The 22,803-nt window shown below is 36.6% G+C and overlaps 1 pseudogene; it reads left to right on the top strand.

The window, feature by feature from the left end:
• The first annotated feature begins 2,501 nt into the window (after window positions 1-2,501).
• On the top strand, window positions 2,502-4,386 carry LOC149177819 (cytochrome P450 78A4 pseudogene; annotated as a pseudogene).
• Window positions 4,387-22,803: the final 18,417 nt, after the last annotated feature.

Here is a 22,803-nt window from a genome sequence, read left to right as displayed (position 1 = left end):
TCACTAAACATAGTACATGTCGTACTATATTGATTCACTAATGTGTTTCTGTATATAATAAAATTTACTCCCATTTCTTAACACCCTAATAAAATTTGCTCTTTTCTTTTTTTTTTCTTTCAATTTTCTATATTACCCATGTATACATATTAAAAATAGGAAAGATAAAACTATTTAAAGATTAGAAAAGAAAATATATGATTAATCAAAGTAATTATAATTTATTAATGAAAAGAAAATCATATAGATGATAAAATTTATTTAATCATAATTTTGTTTAACTATTAATTTTCAGCGTTTATTTTAGCAGTGCTTTTTTCCCTTGAAAGTCATGGAAATTCCGGCCATATTTTGGGAAAATAAGTTTTTTTTTGTAAATGCAAGTTACAGTGGTTGAACTTCAAAATTTTAGGTGCCCCAAACGTTTCCACGATAAAAAACTTGATTCAAATACTGTCTCTACAAGATTTTTTGAAAAAACATGATTCAAACAGTGTCTCTACAAGATTTTTTGAATTTTTTTTACCTAGATTCGGGGAGGAACTCCGCCTCGGTAGATGGCGCCTTAGTTTTTATCTCTAATTATTAATAAGTATATTTTATAGATAATTATTAACAATTAAATTAAAAATTTCAATTTTTTTTATTCTGAAACAAAAATATCTCACCTTATAAATATTATTAATTATTACTAAATAAAATCCATATTGATATTTAGAAAACAATTAAAAGTAAAACATTCTCTTAATAATACTAAAATATTGTTTACACTTAATGTTTATATAATTAAAATAATTTATTGAAATATTTATCAATTTAATATATTTATAAATATTATTACATTGATTTGATAATATATTATTTTATATAATAAAATTTACTCTGCCATTTCCCCTTGTTCGTAAAAATAAAGAGTGCACTCAAATCTGCACATAGTACATAGTGTAATATGTTGATTCTTTAATATAGAGTGTACTAAATTGATTCAGTAATGTATTTTTGTGTATAATAAAATTTAATCATGTATTTGTGTATATAATAAAATTTACTCTTTTTTCTTAACGTGGTAATAAAATTTGCTATTTCTTTTTTTTCCAATTTTTAATATTACTTATGTATACATACTAAAAATAGAAAAGATAAAAAAATATTTAAAGATTAGAAAAGAAAATATATGATTAATCAAATTAATTATAATTTATTAATGAAAAGAAAAATATATACATGATAAAATTTATTTAATCATAATTTTGTTTACTTATTATTTTTCAACGTTTAGGTTTTTTCATTCTGTCAGAAATATAGTTGGCAACATAGTATATAGTGTACTATATTGATTCGCTAAACATAGTACATAGTGTACTATATCGATTCACTAATGTATTTCTGTATATAATAAAATTTACTCCCCATTTCTTAACACTTTAATAAAATTTGCTTTTTTTTTAACTTTTTATATATTAACCATGTATACATATTAAAAGTAGAAAAGATAAAAATATTTAAATATTAGAAAAGAAAATATATGATTAATCAAAGTAATTATAATTTATTAATGAAAAGAAGATTATATAGATGATAAAATTTATTTAATCATAATTTTGTTTAATTATTAATTTTCAACATTTGCTTTTAGGGGGCTCTTTTGCCCCTGAATTTCCAGGCCATTTTTTTAGAAAATCCGGCAAAGGTTTTTGTAAATGCAAGTTTTTTACAGTGGTTAAAGATCAAAATTTTAGGTGCCCCAAGAGTTTTTGATGGTGCTGAATCCATTTCCACCATCAAATTCAAATATTGTCTCTACAAGATTTTTTGAATTTTTTTTGTCTAGATTCTGACCACTTTTGGCCTTCCGGGGAGGAACTCCGCCTTGGTAGACACTCAGTGGTTTTTTTTTTTTCATTCTGTGAGAAATCTAGTTGGCATTTGCGGAAAGAATAAATTTGAACTCTGTAATCTACGCAATTCAAATACCCCAGAAATTTAAAAGTACACAGTCATTTAAGCATACCACACCGGCAATTATTTTGTGTCTGAATCTAATGTTTTTTGTTTTCCAAAATTTTGCAAGTGAGTTTTTGAATTGTTTTTTTTAATGTTAGCAATAGGGTCAAGGCCATAGAAAAAAGAAGAAAACGGCTGAGACATTCAAAATCCATCCTAACAACTCAAATCACCAAAATCTTCCCAAAATTGAACCAATTGCATTAACCAAGTGCATGTGCGTCCACTTCGAATTCCAATGGATGAATGGTATCGACTTAATAAATGTTTCAACCAAGTGCATGTGCGTCCACTTCGAATTCCAACGGATGAATGGTATCGACTTAATAGATGTTTCGGGATCTGCCTTTTACGGTTACCGGCTTTTCCCTCTCTTCCCGTGGAATGGAACCCTTGGAGCTATAAATCCGCTTCAACCCCTCCACATTCTATGCGCTCATATCTCTCTCTGGCTTCTTGCTGCTGCTTAGTTTTTGTATTTGCCATCCATTTCTGAGATGGAGAATCGCGGGAGCTCTGCAGGAGGCGGGTGGTGGCTCTATTTCCTCCTCTTTAGAAATGGTTGCAGTCGTTTGTCGTTGGACTCCGACGATGTTTGTGGGTGGCGTCAGTGGCATCTTTATATTGCACTGCTTATTGCTGCTGTATCTGCTGTTTTGGCCTCCTGGTTGATCCCGGGAGGCTGTGCGTGGGCGGGGAGACGCAGGAGGTCGGGCGGCGTACCCATTCCTGGTCCCAAAGGATGGCCCATCATCGGAAGTCTGCTAGACATGAGCATCGGTCTTGCTCACCGCAAGCTCGAATATCTGGCTCATCTTCATGGTGCCAGGAAGCTTATGGCCTTTAGCTTAGGCTCCACGCCCGCCGTTATTACATCGGATCCTGAAGTGGCTCGAGAGCTGCTCACCTCTCCTCATTTCGCCAACAGACCCCTCAAGCAATCTGCGCAGCAGTTGTTGTTTGGGCGGGCCATTGGCTTTGCACCCAATGGGGACTACTGGAGGCTGCTCAGGAGAATTTCTTCCGCGCATCTTTTCGCTCCGCGCAGAATCGCTGCTCACGAGCCTGGTCGCCAGGCCGATGCTCTCGGAATGCTTCTTGATATTCAGAAGGAATGTCAGTCCAGCGGTGTTGTTAGGGTTCGACGACACCTGCAAGGAGCTGCGCTGAACAATATCATGGGCAGCGTGTTTGGAAGGAGGTTCGATATGTCATGTACTTCTACTTGTGAAGAAGTGAAGGAGGTGCGGGAGATGGTGGATGAGGGTTTCGAGCTGTTGGGAGCGTTCAACTGGGCGGATCATCTACCATGGCTGCGACCGCTGGACCCTCTTCGAATCCATGCTCGTTGCGCCCGCCTTGTGCCGCGTGTGAGAGCTTTCGTTAGAAATATCATCGAAGAGCACCGACGTGCAGAGCGGAACAGCGAAACGGGTGATCAATCCGATTTTGTTGACGTTCTGCTGTCGTTGCATGGAGAAGATAAGCTAGATGAGGAGGATATGATCGCTGTTCTCTGGGTCCGTACTATTAGTTTTTTCACACTCTCATCTTCTATGTATCTCTGTGTTTTAGTTTAGTTTTTTCACCACACTCTCATCTGATCTATCTCTCCGTATTTTAGTTTAGTTTAGTTTTTTCACACCGAAACTTATGAATGAGGCCCTTGCCTTTGGGGAGGGGCATTAACTAAGTTTGGTTCTAATTTATGTAATGTTATGTATGCAGGAGATGATTTTTCGTGGCACAGACACGACGGCTCTGCTGACGGAGTGGGCCATGGCAGAACTGGTGCTGAATCCAGATGCCCAGAAGAAAGCTCAGGCAGAGTTGGACGCTGTAGTGGGGCGAGACCGCAGCGTGAATGATGCGGATATCCCTAAGCTGCCGTACCTCCAAGCTGTGGTAAAGGAAGCGCTGCGAATGCATCCGCCTGGACCGCTGCTATCATGGGCGCGGCTCTCAACTGAAGATGTCAACATCAACGGAATGTGTGTTCCGGCGGGCACGACGGCCATGGTGAATATGTGGTCGATTACTCACGACCCCAACATTTGGGAATCACCTCATGAGTTCCGTCCGGAGAGGTTTGTGGTGTCGGAAGGCGGGGAAGACGTGGATGTGAGGGGTAACGATCTGAGGCTTGCTCCTTTTGGTGCTGGTCGTCGTGTGTGCCCGGGGAAGGCTCTGGGCCTTGCCACTGTTAACCTCTGGGTGGCCAAGTTGCTCCATCATTTTGAATGGCTTCCTCATGCTGAACATCCGGTTGATCTGTCCGAGGTCCTGAAGCTGTCATGCGAAATGGCTCATCCTCTTCATTCTGTTCCCGTCATGCGGGTGCCTTTCGCTTTCATTAAATCCTCTGTCCCTGTCTCTGTCTAGTCAATTACACCTACACCTCACCTCATGTTCTGTTTGTCAGTATTACTAGGCTCTGTATTTCGATTGCAAGTGGTACACTCTCTGACCCATGCTTCGTCACAAGAAGAAGAGATTGAGATTGTGTGTTTTTGTGATGGATAGAACAACGATGGTGATTTTGATTTGGAATTATTGTAAGCTGTGTGTGTGTATGCTGCACATTAAGGTTAGGTTATCCGACGTGTGAGCATATTTCGACAATTGAATAAAGATGATGAGTTACCACCTATTTCAATCTTGTCTTGCCGCTATTACTATGTTAAATAATTTCATACCTTTGTCCGATCCATGCAGAATTCTGTTAGCATTGTAGCTACCCGGTTTCAGAGGAAAATTATGCTTTAAAACCATGGAAAAATACATACGCTTACGCTTTCCCAAGAATCATGCAACTTCTTATAGCAGCACGCATTTCATTTTCAGTCGTTTTTCTCTGCCGTATTTTGTTTCGGTGATTGCCTTTGTAATCTGTATGGTCTCGTCGTCGGAGGATCTGTTGCAGTTCTTCTTTGACCCACATTCTCATCCGTACGAACACACCGGTACGGGCATGGGACCTCGGCCCGCTGCTAAAATATTGCTTCAGCCTGTTGAATCCCGAAGCAGCTAAAACCAAAGCGGCGCACCACGGTTTGTTGTTTCTCCTTTAAAATAGAGACGAGTGCGGGAAAATAGAAATGTGGATTTTTTAATTATTTACTGTGAATGCTTTTTTGGATCAATAATTTTTTTAATGATTTTGTATCCCCTGTTAAGTGAAAGACATCCTATGCAGGAGGTTAGGCATATTACAAAGTTCAAATAGCTTTAAATAAAGAAATGGTTAAAAAAATAAGTTTAGGAGTAGTTTGAATTTTAAAAAGACATTGAATTAATAAAATAAGTTTTACTCATTTATTAAAACAATTTATCATTATCAGCATAAAGTGTGATTAGTCAAAGATGGTAGATTAAAATAAATAATTACTATCAACATAAAGTGTGATTAGTCAAAGATGGTAGATTAATTGGATTGATGAAGTCAAAATCTCCCTCTAGCAAAACACAATAACATAATATGATAAAATGATTTAATGACATTGTTTAAATCTTTTTTTCCAACCTAGCATTATAGGTTACAACAATCTCAAAACATAATTTAGACAAGTAGGAACTAGTTTTCATAATTTGTTAGGGTTGGTTTTTATTGTTGAAACACCCTCTTATATGGATATTTTGGTTAACTGTCTCTCAGTGAGAGGTCTTAAATATGATTGAAAATCTTTTGGGTTATACAATGAAGGAATCTCTCTTCAATGAATTTGCATAATAACAAGGCATCTATGATGATATAAATAGTCATTTCTAATTTCAATTGTCTTTTCATTTGCTTTGAGAGGAAGACAACATTGATTATGTAGAGTAGTATTGTAAGTTTTCGAGGCCTTTTTAGGTATATCTCCCCTCAAATTTTCCCAAAATCCACCAGGGTTTTGTTAGACTTATAAGTTTTAGTGTTATCGCATTGCCTTAGGGGTGCTAAATTCATCTATGCATTCAAAAATATATTTTAAACAAACGAATTTATAACATCATGTTAATTTTTTCCTAATCAATAGTTTGTACATAATATTTAATATTAAGATACTAAAGGATTTACAACATTTTATATCAATAGCCAATAAATTTATCAATATCACAAGATCAAGTCCACGACGTCTTGGATAGACGGTGATAGGGTGCTCTGTTACGACACTCCTTCATATGAAGTCACCGGTGCTCTGTTATGACACTCCTTCATATGAAGTCACCGGTGCTCTGTTATGACACTCCTTCATATGAAGTCACCGGTTCAATTTCCCACCCGATAGGGGTGATATATTGGACATGATGAAGATGCATAGTCCTCCCAAGTTTACAAAACAAAAATTATCACAAGATTAACATTTAAAAAAATATAATATTACTAATAAAATCATTTAAAAAGATAATATTACCAATAAAATCATAATATACTGGATTGGAATTGGCCATCAAAAACTCATAACATATTAAAATATTCAAAATCTAATGAAAATATATTTATTTATATACACCAATAATTTATGTAAATTAAAACTATGCGAACCATAAATTTTGAAATACATGAAATTAAAGTTCTGGTCAACAAAATTCTGTCAACAATGAAGTTCTAAGTAACCTCATGTCTAAAAAGTAACGACTATAATCTAAAGAGTAAATTCTGAAATTCTTAATGATAACTTTGAGCCAAACTATGCACTATTTTGAAGTCTGGCTCATTAGAATGGCGCAGTAACTGTAATCTGAGTAAATTTGAGATGCAGAGATAACTTTTCGTGAAACTATGCACTAATCTGAGTAAATTTAGCCGTACAAATTTAATGTTTGAGAGAGTTAATTTGATATTACTTCTATGAACAACATTTTTATGTATAACTTCAGGAGGATAGTTTATTGAAAGGATGAAGGTGTTACAAAGGTGTCCATGAGTTTTTTTTTTTTGGGGGGTAATGGCATTTGATGGAGAAAAGTTATGTATGTGTCAAAGGAAATGGTGCCCTATTTTGAAGGCTTGAATTTTGGTCATGCTTGTTGGAGGTTTCTGAATTTCTATATTTTGTTTATCATATTTGACTACAAATTTTTAACGTTTAGGTGCCATCTATATCATCTATATTTTATTTTGTAAATTGTATTGTAAGTGGGTGCATTTTCGGTTGAACTCGACACCCTTGATATTTTTATTGTAAACTGGCCAAACTTGAGCGAGTATTAGAGTTACTGAATACTCAAATCTCCATTGTTCATAACACATTCATAATACACTCTCTCTAACATACAAACTTGTTTTCAAAATTTTCAGGACAAGATTGTGTTTTTGGAGCTTGAGTCACAACTACAACGAGATGAACCACAAAAGAAGAGTTGTAATTATGAACTGGTTCTTGTTCAGGACAAATCCTTGTTTGAGCTTGAATCCCATAAACAATCGAAGATTGATTAAAATAATGGAGTCATTTCAGGAGCAGATTTGCAAGTAGATGTAAAGTTTTAACTTGTACTTCCCAAGACCTTGGGAAGAAGTTGTGAACAGCAAGAATAGAACTGGTCTCGCATATAAAAGGGATGGTATTTTGTTATTCCAAAATATTCCAAGCTCATCCAGTTTTTCAGTGCTGGATTTCTTCAGGATGATCCATCTTTACATGCTCCTGTTGCACAACAACCACAGATTGTCAAATGCCAACATTGTGATCGAGTTTGCCATGTGAAAGATCAATGTTTTGATCTTCATCCTTGTGAGCATTGAGGTAAGCACGATCATAATTCAAACAAATGTTCCAAGAAAAAGAACTCCTGCAAGAACGAAGATTCACCTTGGATGAATCACTTCTTGGTAATGGTGTTCAACAGTCAGGAAGTTATACTAGTCATACCATAGAATTTATTCTCGATTATTGACTAGTTTTGCAACAAAGATTTCATCATCTTCTCAAAGGTATCTGACAAGGGGGAATTTATGGTAAGTTACCATCTTCGAAGATTGACCATTCAAATATTACAAGTGAGCCTGAGCCACAACTTGAACCTACTATCTTAGTGTACAACTAGAGATAACCATAGCCATATTTAGAGTTGTATCCAGAGACACAACAATTCCCATGAAAATAATTTTTTTATTGGTGGCATTCGTTAAACCATTACCTGCAGAAGATTTTGGTTTCCGCTACAGGTTTTGTTAGGGAGCACTTCCACTAGTAGAAGACTTCATCTTCTAGCTAGACTAGGAATTGTTTAAGGAATTGCTTTGATAGTTCTAGAGTTGGTGCTCATCTTTAAACCACCACTGGTTGAGACCTCGAGTTCTCCTACCTTTGGGTTTGTTTGTGGTTTTCTCTTAAAAACCATCATCTTAGAGAGCTTATTCAACCATTGGTTGTCATGCTCTTTTGCATTTTAGCTCTCTTATTTGATCCTCATATACACCCCTTCATATTAAGGGGGGAATGTTAGCCACCCAATCCGTCATGGTTCTGGTGGAAAGTTAATGCATGTCCAAGAAACCTAGAAACTGAATCCAACAGTGACATTGTTGTATTCATACGTAAAATTTACATAATTCTTAATACAGTTGAATTCATTTTCCAATATTGCGATTACAAAAATTGAGACACCAAAAGAGGAGGACATCATCAGACCATAATTTAGTTTTAAAATGGTACACTAGCTCATATGTAGAAGCAACAACCTTAAATAAGTCCAAGAGAACCAATCATATGCCTCAGAAAGATCGATTTTGAGGATTTCCATTTGTTTTGATCATGTGGATACCTTGTTGAGCATATCCAATTGCTTTATGAATTAACCTACCTTAGAAAACCAAATTGTTGCAATAAAATCACCCTTGAGAGTAATGGTTTTAGTCTTGTAATGATCACCTTCACCTTGGTAATAATTTTGTATAAACTATTACAAAAGGAGATTAGCCAAAAATCATTAAAGTTGTTGGGATAGTTTACCTTTGAGACAAGGGAGATGAGGGTGATGAATGAGGAGTTAAAAATTCTAAGCATATGCCCAATCTCGCGGATATGCTCCATGACTTGATGTTGATCCTCCCTGACCACAAAACAATTAGTAAAAACTTTTGTGGTATAATCGTCCCATCTAGGATTTTCATTCTTTCCAGAATGGACAACACCAAGAAGTTCGTTTGTTGTCATGGATTGAAATAGATCATTATTCTCCTCATAATCGAGTAGCTTTCATAACATGGCTAGAATCGAGGCCATATCTCTAATATTTTCATGTTCTAGTTCCTTGAATAATTTTCCAAAATGGTAGATTTTATTCGAAATGGTTGACTTCAGTATCCCATGAAGAAATATGGGGTTGAAAATCACCATAATGTATAATAGTTAGAGACCATGGAAAATATAGTAAATACAGGTAAGATTCTTTCAACATTGGGTAATTTTTAAAGATTTTAGTGGACGTTTTAGAGCCATCAGCTAAGTCTATCTTGAAGACCGAGAAATGGTGGAGAGCATATAAATAATTAAATAGTGTGCGTAGAGAATAAGAAGCATCATTCAAAACCTAAATGTCCACCTGAAATTAAAAAAAAAAAAAATTATATAAAAAAAATTATATTAGATACATAATAGTTTTTATAAATGAATTAGTATGTGAATAAATTAATAAAATATAGATTATATATTATTAGATTTATATAACTTAATATTATTATATAATACAATGATTATATATATATATATATATATATATATATATATTATTTTCTAGGTTATATTATAGTATATTAATAATATAATATATTATAATAGATCTGTTATATATAAAAAAGCTATTGGTATGTAAGTAGAAGGTTAATATTATGGTAGTCTATTAATTATATTATATATTATATATTAGAAATAGGAATTGTTAAAAGATCACTAGGTTACCAACACTATAGATCCAAACATTTTAGGTTAAAATTTCTTTTAGAATGCAAAATTTGAAAAATAATTACATCCTTGTCATCTCTTTATAGATCTCAATGAATCTGTAATGGTTTTCTCTCTCTACACAAAGATACACAATGTGTAATTTCTACACACAATGTGTAATCTCAACATTATTTACATTTTATTTTTGAATACTATATAGAGTGCATAACTTAAACTTGCAAGTCAAAAAAAACTTTGCTGGATTTTAGCGAAAATTGACCAAAAAAATTTACACTTAAAAAAGAACCAAAATGTAAAATAATGTAACATGTGCATTGAGACATTTTATCTCTACATTGTTGATATTAAAATGGTTTTTTGTTATTAATATATTTTTAGGTATACTTAATATTTCTTAATCTTGCATATTAAAGTATTTTTTGATACACTATATGAAATTTATTATTATTATGAACACTTTTAGATGTAACATATTAATTTTATATTAAGAAGGGAATGAATTACACATCTCCCTCTAATTAGGATAGCTTGATATTTTTTATTTTACTTTTAACTTTCACTTGTTTTATTTTTATTTTTATTTTTTTGAACATTGAATATTTTACTCTCTCCCTATATATATATATCCTATGTTGAAATGTTTTTGAAAAGTTACTATAAGGTTTAAAAATCTTACTCATATTTTTTTTATACTTTTAATTACTTTATCTCTTTTAAAAGTTCATATGATATTATATTATGTCATGTGGACAATAAAATATTTTATTTATTTGGTACAGGTCTATACTTTCAAAATTTTTATATATGGCGGGCTAGGCCAAAAATGCCCCTTTAATGTCCCAAGGCCAAGCTAGAACTACTATAGTCGAGCCTTTAACAATATGTAACATCCCTTGTCAAAAATCCATGAAATAAAGTAAATAAAGGCAAAATAATAACATAGGTCATGGGGCACATAACCCAAGCTTAATGTTGAGCAAAACATCCTAGTGTGGGTGTTCATTTGGTTTATTATAGCTAGGGAAATTGGCAAAGGCAATGACAAAGTGTTTGCAAAGGAAAAGTGGCATTAACTGACATTTTATTTATGAATATAAGGGAAATGAGGAGAAAATGAAGGTGAAAGGTCACAGGTTACATGTGAGGAGTAAAATGAAGGAAAATAATGGAAAATGAAGAAAATAGAGGTCTCATTGATAAAAATTCTTCGGAGGATCAATTCACAACCTTTAGTCAGTTCAGTTTTGGAGATCTCTCTCTATTCTCTTTACTTTCTCATACTCTTGGGCACTTAGAGAATTCTTAGAGCACTCTAGCATTGGAGGAAGGAAGGCAAAGGAAAGACAAGAAAGAAAAGGGAAGTAAAGATCAAGAAAGGAAGAGCGAGATTACTTGCAGGTATCGAGTTGCATGTATGGTTTCCTTGCTAGTTTTCGCATGCATGGTACATGCATGTGTGTTTTGGTTCTCTTCTTATCTTTGGCATGGGTTTTTCCAGGTGTGACAGTGGTTTTTAACCTTGCTTTTCCATTTTCGGATAGCCATGGTGTGATGGGGTTCTCTTGTTTTGGTTGAGCTGGATTGCCCAATGGTTTTCGAAACTGAGTGGGGTAGTGCAAGGGGAGAAACAAAAGCCTAGGAATCCCTAGGTTGGTGAAGGTGGATTATGGTGAAGTCTGATTGTGTATGACCTCGTTAGGCCCAGGAATCCTCAACCAGTGAATGGCAAGATATACGATAAATCCTAGACGGTGGAACCTCATTGGGCCTAGGAATCCTTGACTCGTCAATGGCGGGAAAGATGTTAAATCCTAGAGGTGGAGATACACAAATTCCTCGTAGTTTAGGTTTAAAGATTCAGAGGCATCCATGCTTTTTTAGGGCCCAGTGATCCAAATTATGGGATTGCATTAAAGCCTAATTGTATTGATGATGGTTTTCGGCCTAGGAATCCCTCGGTGGTGATACGATAAAGCTCGAGGAAACCTTGATTGGTTCTGTTGTGAGTCCCACATTCATGCTTGGTGTAGAGCCTCTACTTTACACTTGATTATCCACCATTATCTACAGTTTTCCCTCATTCATCTCTCACTTTTGCCTCATTTTCCTTGCAAACCAACCCAGATCATTACATTATATGACTTTAAGCATGATTAAGGAATTTTGCTAATGTGTGACTGTTTTGTTTAGATTTTGACATATTTACAGGCATTCCGCAGCCATCTGCTGATTCCGCAGCCATCTGCTGATTCCGCAGCCATCTGATGATCCCGCAGCCTTTTTGTTAATCTCAAGGTTCCACGTGTCATTTTGCCAAACCAGCCACATGGGTACTTAGGAATCAAGGTGCTCGAGGTTCCTGTGCTATTAGTTCACCCAGCCACGTCATCTGTACCTCCGGTCAACGAGGGTCAAGTTACGGTCAACAAAGGCAGCTTAACGGTGATACGTAAGCTGTTGGGTCACGTCAGTTCAAACGGTGACTTGTCCGTGTTACGCAGGTTGTGGGGGACATAATCCAACTCTGGATTCAATGCCCATAACGACCAAAACCTCCAGCTCATCCACGCAAGCTTATGACGTGTTATTGAACCTTAATTACGTATGACAGTTAGTTTATTTTTCAGTTTTAGCTCTACGCATTAGGCCATCTTTCAGATGCCTATAAAAACTTGCGTCTTCGTACGCTTATGTTACTTTTTAGTTGCTGTGTTTTAGTTGCTGTGTTATAATTTTAGTGCATTCCAAGACTCTGTTTTTATAGTGCTGTTCTAGCACTCTTGACTGTAATTTTCTGCACATGGAGTAATAGAAGCAGTGTTGTTCTGAAGTTTTCAATACCTTGAGTCTTCTTTGGGTTATATGAATGGAGGGCCCCTGTTCATGTTAGCCTTGTATAGTATTTTATGTTCAGCATTTCCTTATTTCCATTCAGCATTTCCTTTTCTTGACACATGTACAGCGTAATTTACTTTCATGTTATTTCATTTCCAGCCTTTATTTTAAGCTGATCAGCATTGTTCTTTTGCAGGTTTTTAACCCGGGATTGCTTGTGTGTTTGTGTATTTGCTTTGTATCTAGTGGTAGTTTCAGTTGACAGATTCAAAGTTGCTGCCTTTACTTTATTTTCATAGCTGATTTTTTTAGTTTTATTTCTCAAATCTGTCTGCTAACATATGAATGGTCTCTTTATTATAAATTGTCTATCTTTTAGAGATCAGAATACTAATAACTTGCAGCTGGCTTTGGGTACTTTTTAGACTAATCTTTAACTACTTTCTAATCGTGTCTTACACAGTACTATGTGTTAGAGGCAGAGAGTTAGAAAGAGCAAAACATTATAACTAGTCTTTAAAGTAGATTTTTCTCATTTTTTATCATTTCTTAGACTTATCTTTAGCTACTTCCTAATCGTGTCTTACACAGTACTATGTGTTAGAGGCAGAGAGTTAGGAAGAGATAAACATTATCATTGGTCTTTTAAGTGATTTTCTTACCTTTTATTTGCAGCAGCATGAATGGTGTCTAATGCCATTAGAAAGTGGTTCTTTGCTTTCAGTTCATTTTAATTTATTTATTTCCTTCAAGCTTTTCCTTTTCAGCAAGTAGTTAGAAACCACTAATCACACACCTTCACTCATCTAGAACTCACCTTACACACACCATCACTCATCTGTTTATAAATCACCACTCCATCTTAGGAAGATAAATTAACCACAAACAACACCCCAAACGACAAAAAGCTCTAAGAGGTTGCTTAAGTACATATAGTACACCTTCACTTCATCAGCTTACGAGCCCCGGGTTGACAATTAATGACATCAATTTAGGAATACTAAATTGACTAAACATTTTGGCGCCGTTGCCGGGGAAGTGAAATTAAGTAGCCATATTCTTAGAAAAAAAAAAACATAAAAATTTCAAGGAAAGAAGTTGATAACCTATCAAAGTATGCTCTCCTCTTGCACTGCAAGGTGATCTGGAGGATCAGAAAAGAGAAAGTTATTGATTTGGTAGTTTCTTGAGTATGCTCTCTTCTTGCACCTAGAGTGAACTGGAAGATCAGAAAAAGAACTATTAACTTGACTTGAAGAAAAATAATAAAAAAAAATGACATGCATAGAGCTAGAGATTCTAGAGGAAGGTTTTTAGCTAGAGCTCGAAGTTCAATTTTTACAAGTCCATCTGCTTCAAGGGATAGGCAAGAGACACCCCCCTTATCTCCAACCGAAACTCCTAGTCCTAGAATTCCTGGAATTCAAGAGCCAAGAGTTGACTCTCCTACACCTTCTATTGAATTTGAACCAGGAAGAGACTCTTCTCTTTCTCCTACAGGAAGACCAATTGTAATTGAGGAATTGGAATCATCTGAAGAAGAAGGAGAAATCTCTTCTCATTCACCTTTTGTAGAGGAACCAGAAGATTTTGAAATCCCTAGGAGAATCATCATGGCAGAGGAAGAAGGAGGAGGTAGAGGTAGAGGAGGAGGAGGAAACAACAATAACAATAATGGAGGTAGAGGTCCCCTTGGAGGAGGAAATAGAGATGGGGATAATTCATTTGGGTTTCCCATTGTTAATGAGGATTCCCGAGCCACCATGAAAAACATATCACCATCTGTCCTCCCTAACTTCCATGGGTTAAGGACTGAGGACCCTGAAACATTCTTATTCGAGTTTGAAGTGGTGTGTCGAACTTATGACTACCTGGATGACTCTCAGAAACTCAAATTGTTTCCTTCAACACTGAAGGATCAAGCCTTGAAATGGTTCATGGGGTTACTCACTCAATCCATTAGGACTTGGGATGAAATGAAACAGACATTTTTGGATAGGTATTTGGACTATTGTATGCCTACTAATCACAAGGACGAGGTTTTTAAAATGATACAAAAAGAAGATGAGAGCTTAGAAGATTTACTTGAAAGATTTCAATATAACTTGAAGAGAGCAAAAATGAGTACCTTGGATGAAGAGACCTTAAAAGCCCTCTTATTAAAAGCCATTAGGGATGAATGGATAGACATCTTAAACATGATGGGGAAAGGGGATATTTCTCAACTTTCACTCAATGATATAGCAGAACTCTGTATCCATCTCTCAAGGGGCAAATCAAAAACTCAAAAAGGGCCTAGAGATCCTTCTCTCCTTAGGGCAAATAAATCTGCAACAGGATCAGTGAGTAGGGCTGAAATCGGCAGTATGCTTGATGAATTTAAAACTGACATCTTAGGGAGTCTTAGTGAACAACTTGATACCCTTAAGATTCACAATAAACAAAAAGCAGAAGCTGAGGCTTTGGCTATCTTTTGCCCGAAGTGTAGAAAGAAACATGCTTTAAGGGAATGTCCCTTAGATGCACATGTTGTAGAAACATGTGTAATTTGCTCAGAAACTCATGAGACCAAGGATTGTCCTTCAATTCCTGGCCTCAAAGCAGTCTTTCAAGAGGATCCAGATACACTTGAATCTCTCTGTTTTATTGCAAGGAGACCTTGGCAAGGACAACAGAATCAAGGGTTTAACAACTCTATGAATTCTCAATCCCAACCAAATTGGAATCCTTGGCAACAACCTTGGCCTCAACCTCAAAATGCTTTTCAAGCATGGATGCAAAGCATGCAAAATCCTTATGGGAGATTTGCTCAATTCTATCAATATCCTCCATCATTTCAGAATCAGCAAGCCCCACAACTTCCAAACCAAGGTCAACAACTATCATTGCCATACCCTCAACAACAACAACCTCCTCCACAAAATCAAAATTCTCAACTATCACTTCAATCCCAGCAGAAATCAAATCAACTTCCCTCTCAGCCATTACCAAATCCAAATAATAGGAACCCTCAAAATGCTTACATGATGGAAGGTCAACCATTCCCTACCTATATGGTTGTTCCTCTCAATGAAGTACAACTCAGATCAGGTAGAATCTTAGATCAACCTTCCACAAGTGTTCAACAACCAAGCATTTCTGAGGAAGAATCTCTCAAAGTCAATAAAGGTTCTGAAGTATCACTTCAAAACCAAAATATCCAAAAATAAAAAGAAAAAGAATCAACCTCTACAACTCCCATAGTTGAGCAACCTACACCTGTAGCTACACCTCCTTTTCCTGAAAGATTGCAAATTGACAAAGGGGTGGAAAAGCAGATATGGGTGCCTGACTATAGCTTCCTAGATGAATTGAAGAATGTCTGTATCAAGATCCCCTTGTTACAAGCCATTAAAGAAATTCCCATTCTAGCGAAGACAATAAAGGAGTTGAGTTTGAAGAAAACAGGAAAAAGAACCAGAGATACTAAAAGGATACATCTAGTTGGAAAAATTGCAGACATAATGATGGGTAAGATTACCATGCAAAAATATGTAGATCCCGGTAGCCCTATTGTCAAAACTCATATTAATGGGGTTGAAATCCCAAATACTTTGATTGACTTAGGAGCCGCGATCAACATCATGAGTAGACAGACCATGGATCAGTTAAAACTTCCTAACCTTCTCTTTACACCTACTTTACTGCAACTTGCAGATAGATCAATCATTAAACCTGATGGTGTATTGGAAGATATTCCAGTCTCTCTAGATTCTTGGGAATATCCAGTTGATTTTATGATTTTAACTCCCAAGAACAATCTAGGAGGACATCCTCTTATTTTAGGAAGACCTTGGCTGGCCACAGCTGATGCTTTCATCAGTTGTAGGTCTGGGGACATGTATATATCAGATGGTAATTCCACCAAGAAATTCAACTTGTATCCTCCAGCAAAGGCAATAACAGAAATAGGAGAAGATGAGTGGGTTGATGATGAGGATACTATTCAACCTGTTCTAACCATCTCTGAAATCAGTGAGGATAGTCAAATTCTAAATACATTAGAAAATTTTGAAATACCTTTAGAATATGACTCTACACAGTTTCAGTTAGATGCAGACATTGAATATCTTTCCTCTAGACAGATGTCTCTCTTCTCAATGGAAGAGTTTGGTAGTTCTACAGTTGAAATCCTTCCAGGAAAAACATTGAACATTAACAAAAACTTGGGAAGACCACAACAAGAAGAATTAACTAAACTGTTGCAAAAACATTCCACTGCCTTTGCATGGGAATACACTGACATGAAAGGAATCGATCCTAAGACTTGTATTCATCACATCTACATTGAAGAAAACAGCCGACCTATTAGGCAACCACAAAGAAGGATGAATCCAAACCTTAGGGAAATCGTGAAAGAAGAACTCCAGAAATTGCTCAAGGTAAACTTCATTTACCCCATTTCAGATAGCCAATGGGTTTCTCCCTTGGTTATAGTGCCCAAAAAGAATGGTAAATGGAGAGTTTGCATTGATTATCGAGAATTGAACAAGGCAACCTTAAAGGATCATTTCCCTCTACCTTTTATTGATCAGGTACTAGACACTTTAGCAGGTAAAAAGTATTTCTCATTCTTGGATGGTTTTAGTGGGTATAATCAAATTCAGGTAGCACCTGAAGATCAAGACAAAACCACATTTACTTGTCCTTGGGGAACTTTTGCCTACCGAGTACTCCCTTTTGGATTGTGCAATGCACCCGCTACATTTCAAAGGGCTGTATTAGGAATCTTTTCAGATCTGATTCATGATTGTGTAGAGGTATACATGGACGATTTCACAGTTTATGGTAATACATTTGAAGAAGTTTTGGAAAATTTGGAAAAAGTACTGGTAAGATGTAAGGAAACAAATCTTTCTTTAAGTCATGAAAAGTGTTTTATGATGTTTACTGAAGGGATTGTTTTAGGACATCATATTTCAGGAGATGGGATTAAGGTTGATAGATCCAAAGTTGAAGTCATCTCTAAGTTACCTGTTCCAAATTGCCAGAAGGATGTTAGAAGTTTTCTTGGGTTTACTGGGTATTACAGAAGATTTATTGAAAACTTCACTAAGATAGCATCCCCTCTTTTCAAATTGCTTACCAAGGACTGTGAGTTCAAATGGGATCCTGAGTGTCAATCTGCCTTTGAAGCTTTGAAGACTAGAATATCTGAAGCACCCATCTTAAGGGGGCCAAATTGGAAACTCCCTTTCCACATTTCTACTGATGCTTCAGATACAGCTCTAGGAGCTGTTTTGGGACAAAAGGATTTGATCCCTTATGCCATTTATTACACAAGTAAGAATTTGACTCCCACTGAGTTAAATTATACTGTTACAGAAAAAGAGTTCTTAGCTGTGGTACATGCAATCAACAAGTTTAGACACTACATAACCGGCTATGAAACCTTTGTCCATACTGATCACTCTGCCATAAGATATTTAATGAACAAACCTGTCACTAATGGTAGAGTTACAAGATGGCTTTTGCTTTTACAAGAATTCAACATTACTGTGTTAGATAGACCTGGAAAACAAAACACAGTAGCTGATTTCTTGTCTAGAATCCAAAACACTAATGAAGATTCTCCAGTAGAAGATAAGTTTCCAGATGAATACTTGTTTGCAGTGACTACCAAGACTCCTTGGTATGCAGATATGGCTAATTATCTTGTTACAGGGAAGCTTCCTCTACACTTATTTCCTAATGAAAAAAAGAAAATCATTCAGGAGAGTGCACATTATTCTTGGATTTCTAATGAATTGTTCAAAACAGGGCTAGATTGTATAATCAGAAGGTGTGTTCGGGAAGATGAAATGCCTGACATCCTTAAGGCATGTCATGATGAACCATGCGGCGGGCACTTTGCTGATAAGAGGACAGCCTATAAAATCCTTTCTCTAGGATATTATTGGCCTTCTCTCTTTAAAGATGCAAAGCAGTATGTTAAAAGGTGTGACAGCTGCCAAAGAGTTGGGAAACCAACTCCTTCAAATGAAATGCCTCTACAGCCTCAGGTATGCATCGAACCCTTTGAGAAATGGGCTCTAGATTTCGTTGGACCAATTAATCCTCCATCAAAGCAAAAGAAGTATATACTGGTTTGTACTGATTATGTTACTAAGTGGGTAGAAGCAAAAGCATTGCCTTCTGCCACTGAAAATTCAGTTGTTCAATTTCTTTTTGAGGATATTTTCACTTGTTTTGGTGTCCCAAGGGAAATTGTGACAGATCAGGGCAGCCAGTTTACATCTAAATTAATGGAGAAGCTGATGGAGGAATATAAGATCAAGCACAGAACATCTACTCCATACCATCCACAGTCAAATGGCCAAGTGGAATCTACCAATAAAGTTCTTGAAGGCATTATCACCAAGACTGTTCATCTTCATAGAAGAGATTGGGCGAAAAGGCTCCCTGAAGCCTTATGGGCCTATAGGACTACATGGAAGAACACAACAGGACATTCTCCCTATGAACTTGTTTATGGGAAGGAAGTCCTGCTCCCCATTGAGTTCCAAATCAAGACCTTCAAGATGGCAGTCCAATTGGGAATGAGCCTCTCAGAAGCTCAAAGACACAAAATGGACCAGCTAAATGAGCTAGATGAAATAAGACAAGATGCAATTCTAAGGACCGATCTAGTTCAGCACCAAAGATCTAAATGGCATGATCGTCATATCAAAGAAAGAAAGTTTCAGAAAGGAGATTGGGCTCTATTGTTTGATTCAAAGTTCAAAGACTTCAAAGGAAAGTTTCAAACTCATTGGCTTGGGCCATATGAGATTGATGAAGTCTTTAGCAATGGAGCAGTTCGAGTGAAAACTATTGATGAATTTCATACTCCTCTTATTGTGAATGGCCATCGCTTGAAAATCTACCAAAAGCCATTCTCAAAAGAAGAGTTTGTCAAGTTGTTTAAAGAAGATTCTGCAATCAGGTTGGTGGAGAAGGATTCTTCTCCTCCATCAGCCTAATCTTTGGTTTTAAAAAAAAAAAAAAAAAAAAAAAAAAAAAAAAAAGAAAAAGAAAAAAATAAATAAATGTATGAGCCTGAAAACCAATCTCTGATTGGCAGTCTCATGCAAAAAACCTGAGGTGAAAATCAGGGTCACCTGACACCTCATGTTTTCCAAAAGAAAAAAAAAAAAAAATCTCTCTCTCTTCTATCTCATTTCACCATTTCATCCACCTCATTCACTATCTCATTCATTTAATCACTCTCACCTCACCTCATTTCTTTCCATCCATCCATCCATTCATTAATCCATTCATTACATTTCATTCCATCAATAAAGTCATTTTTTTAGACAACTAAAGTTATTTTGTGCAGCCGGAGGGTACCACTGCAGATTCCGCAGCCATCTGGAGATTCTGCAGCCATCTAACGATTCCGCAGCTCTCTGCACCTGCATAAAAAAAAACACAGTCTGTTTGAAAAGAAATTTACAGTTCATAAGTCATCAACAATAAGTGGAAACGAGTCATGCAACAACAATAAAACAATAAAGGGTTAGTGGAAAATGATCAAAGGCAATCCAAGCGCGAATCTGAGGTATGATCTAAATCTTAAACTTACGGTTATCTCATTTTGCAAATTTTCCGGGGTTATGTTTCTTGCCATTTAATGTGATGATTACCAGTTTTCCCATCATATGACCAAAAATCCACGTATCCCCCACACTTATCGGTCATGATCCTCACGATTTTGAAACTCAATTGCGGCTGCCTCCTCCATTAAGATTTTCGTACCTAAGTGACGTAGACTACTGTACTACGTCTCTCTGCGTCATAATTCCCGCAGCCAAGTGTAAACCCATGACCGAAACCTAAAGACCTAACCGTTTCTACCCATCATTTCATAACCCTCATACTCTCGTATCATTCCATTCACGCTGTTTCATTTCCACAGTTCCTATTCCGCTGTGCTCACTACGCTGCTACCTCAGCCATACTCTGTTTTACGTTTTCCTCTCTGCTAATTCTGGTTATCAGTGAACGTATGTTACGGCTGTTACAGTAGAGCCGTAAATTTACTGTGTTAGGGCCACTGTTGAAGCCGTGTAACCTTTTTCTTTTCCAAAAGTCTTAGAACAGAGTCGTAGAGCCAATGGGTAAACTCTTGAGAGCAGAACCCGAGGGTTCAAAATTTCTGGAGGGATATCCTCAAGTTAAAGAGGCTTTGCAGAAAGCAAACTGGCTCCAATGCATCCAGAAATTCAGAGGTTACCACAGAGAGGTTACGAAGGCCTTTGCACGTTCCTTCAGAGACAAAGATAATCAAGTGGAGATAGGGGACCTGAAGTTTACAGTCACTGAGAGCAGCATAGCACAGGCCACTTCACTCCCACAAACTGGAGAAAGATGGTTTAAAAACCGATCAGTACAAGACCAACAGTGGAAGCAAATCTTAAAGAACCCAGGTATGGATACCACCATTTTTACAAAAGGGATTCCTGTTACTTATGTCAAGGAAGAATGGACAACTTTACTGTTATTAGTGCAAAAATTCTTTACTTGTGAGGGAAGGTTTGGAGTTTTATATGTTTACCATGCCAAAGTCATGATGCATTTCTTAGGAGATGATATTAACCTTCCATATTTTCTACTCTCAAGTCTTAGAAAAATGTGTTCAATTGTCCAAAGGAACCCAAGAAACATTGAATCACATATGTATCATCATGGTCTTGTTAAGATGCTAGTTGAGGAACAGTTGAAAGCAAAAAGAGATACCTGGGAGAAATTTCTTGTGAGAAACCATTTTGAAGAAGCAGGAGAAACCTCTGTGCCTAGAAAGAGTAGAAGAAAAAGAAAAGAGGCTACCCCTGAAACTGTTGTCCAAGAGGAAACTGTCCAAGAACAGATTGAAGAAGAAACTGATGTACATCATTCTGAACATGAAATTGATCCTGAGCCTGCTGTGGACACTGATCAAACAGCTCAAGGAATCATCACAGAAACCCTTTCAGAACTTGCCCAAGAAGTTGCTCAAAAGAGAAAAGAGAGTAGGATAAAACAAAAGAAAGATAAAGGCAAAGCTGTAGCCCAAGAAACTTACGCTACTCCTGAGAACTCTAGTGAGGAAGACACTCAGCCCTTAGCACAAAGGTTGGCCCAACTCCATGAAACTGCCCTTTCCAAGAAGGTGGAGAAACAAAAGCAAAAAGCACAAAAAGGAAAACAGAGCACTACCACCATAAGAAGGAGCAGCAGATTACAAAGCAAAAAGAGGGCCACAAATAACAAAAAGTCATTCTTTATTGACTTAAGCACACCTTAAAAAGGTGCTACAAGTCCTGACTTTGAGAAAAGCTCTCCACACGCTGAGTATGTTGACACCAGTCCTCCACGTGAGGAAAGTCCTTTTGAGCATGAACCTGAATATGAACATGGATCTGAATTTCAGTATGAGCTTAGTCCTAAGAAATCACCTGAGGTTGACCCTGATCAGCAAAAAGTTTATAATTACCTGGAGACGCTAGAACAAGCAGTTGCTGGTCCAAGCACTGCTCAACCTTTGGAGCAGCAAGTCCAATCACTGAAGCAGGAAATATTTGAGCTAGAGGTACTAAATCGCCACATCAAACAAGAAAATGAAAAACTGAAGATACAGAGCAATGTGGACAAGATGGTTCAAGATAACACCATGCTTCATATGGGCCTGTGGCAGAAGGAAAACAAAAAGCTCAAGAAGAGATGCAGAAAATTAAACAGAGCTTTAATCAATCTGAAATTCAGGTGTTTGATGAAAAGACCAAGAGTTAATGTGGCCACACAGAGAAAGAAGAGAAGGTTGGATGTCTTGGCAGAGGCATCCCAACAGGTGGACTGAGCAATGTTTTTGATTGCATGAGGACATGCAATGCCCTCGTAGTGGGGGTATGTAGAGCCTCTACTTTACACTTGATTATCCACCATTATCTACAGTTTTCCCTCATTCATCTCTCACTTTTGCCTCATTTTCCTTGCAAACCAACCCAGATCATTACATTATATGACTTTAAGCATGATTAAGGAATTTTGCTAATGTGTGACTGTTTTGTTT

The sequence above is a fragment of the Pinus tabuliformis genome, chromosome 4_1 (genome assembly GCF_031772625.1).
Source record: "Pinus tabuliformis cultivar Carrire ecotype Pingquan chromosome 4_1, CPIR1, whole genome shotgun sequence".
NCBI lineage: Eukaryota > Viridiplantae > Streptophyta > Pinopsida > Pinales > Pinaceae > Pinus > Pinus tabuliformis.
Note: the sequence above shows the minus strand (reverse complement) of the source record. Positions and strands in the feature narration are given on the sequence as shown.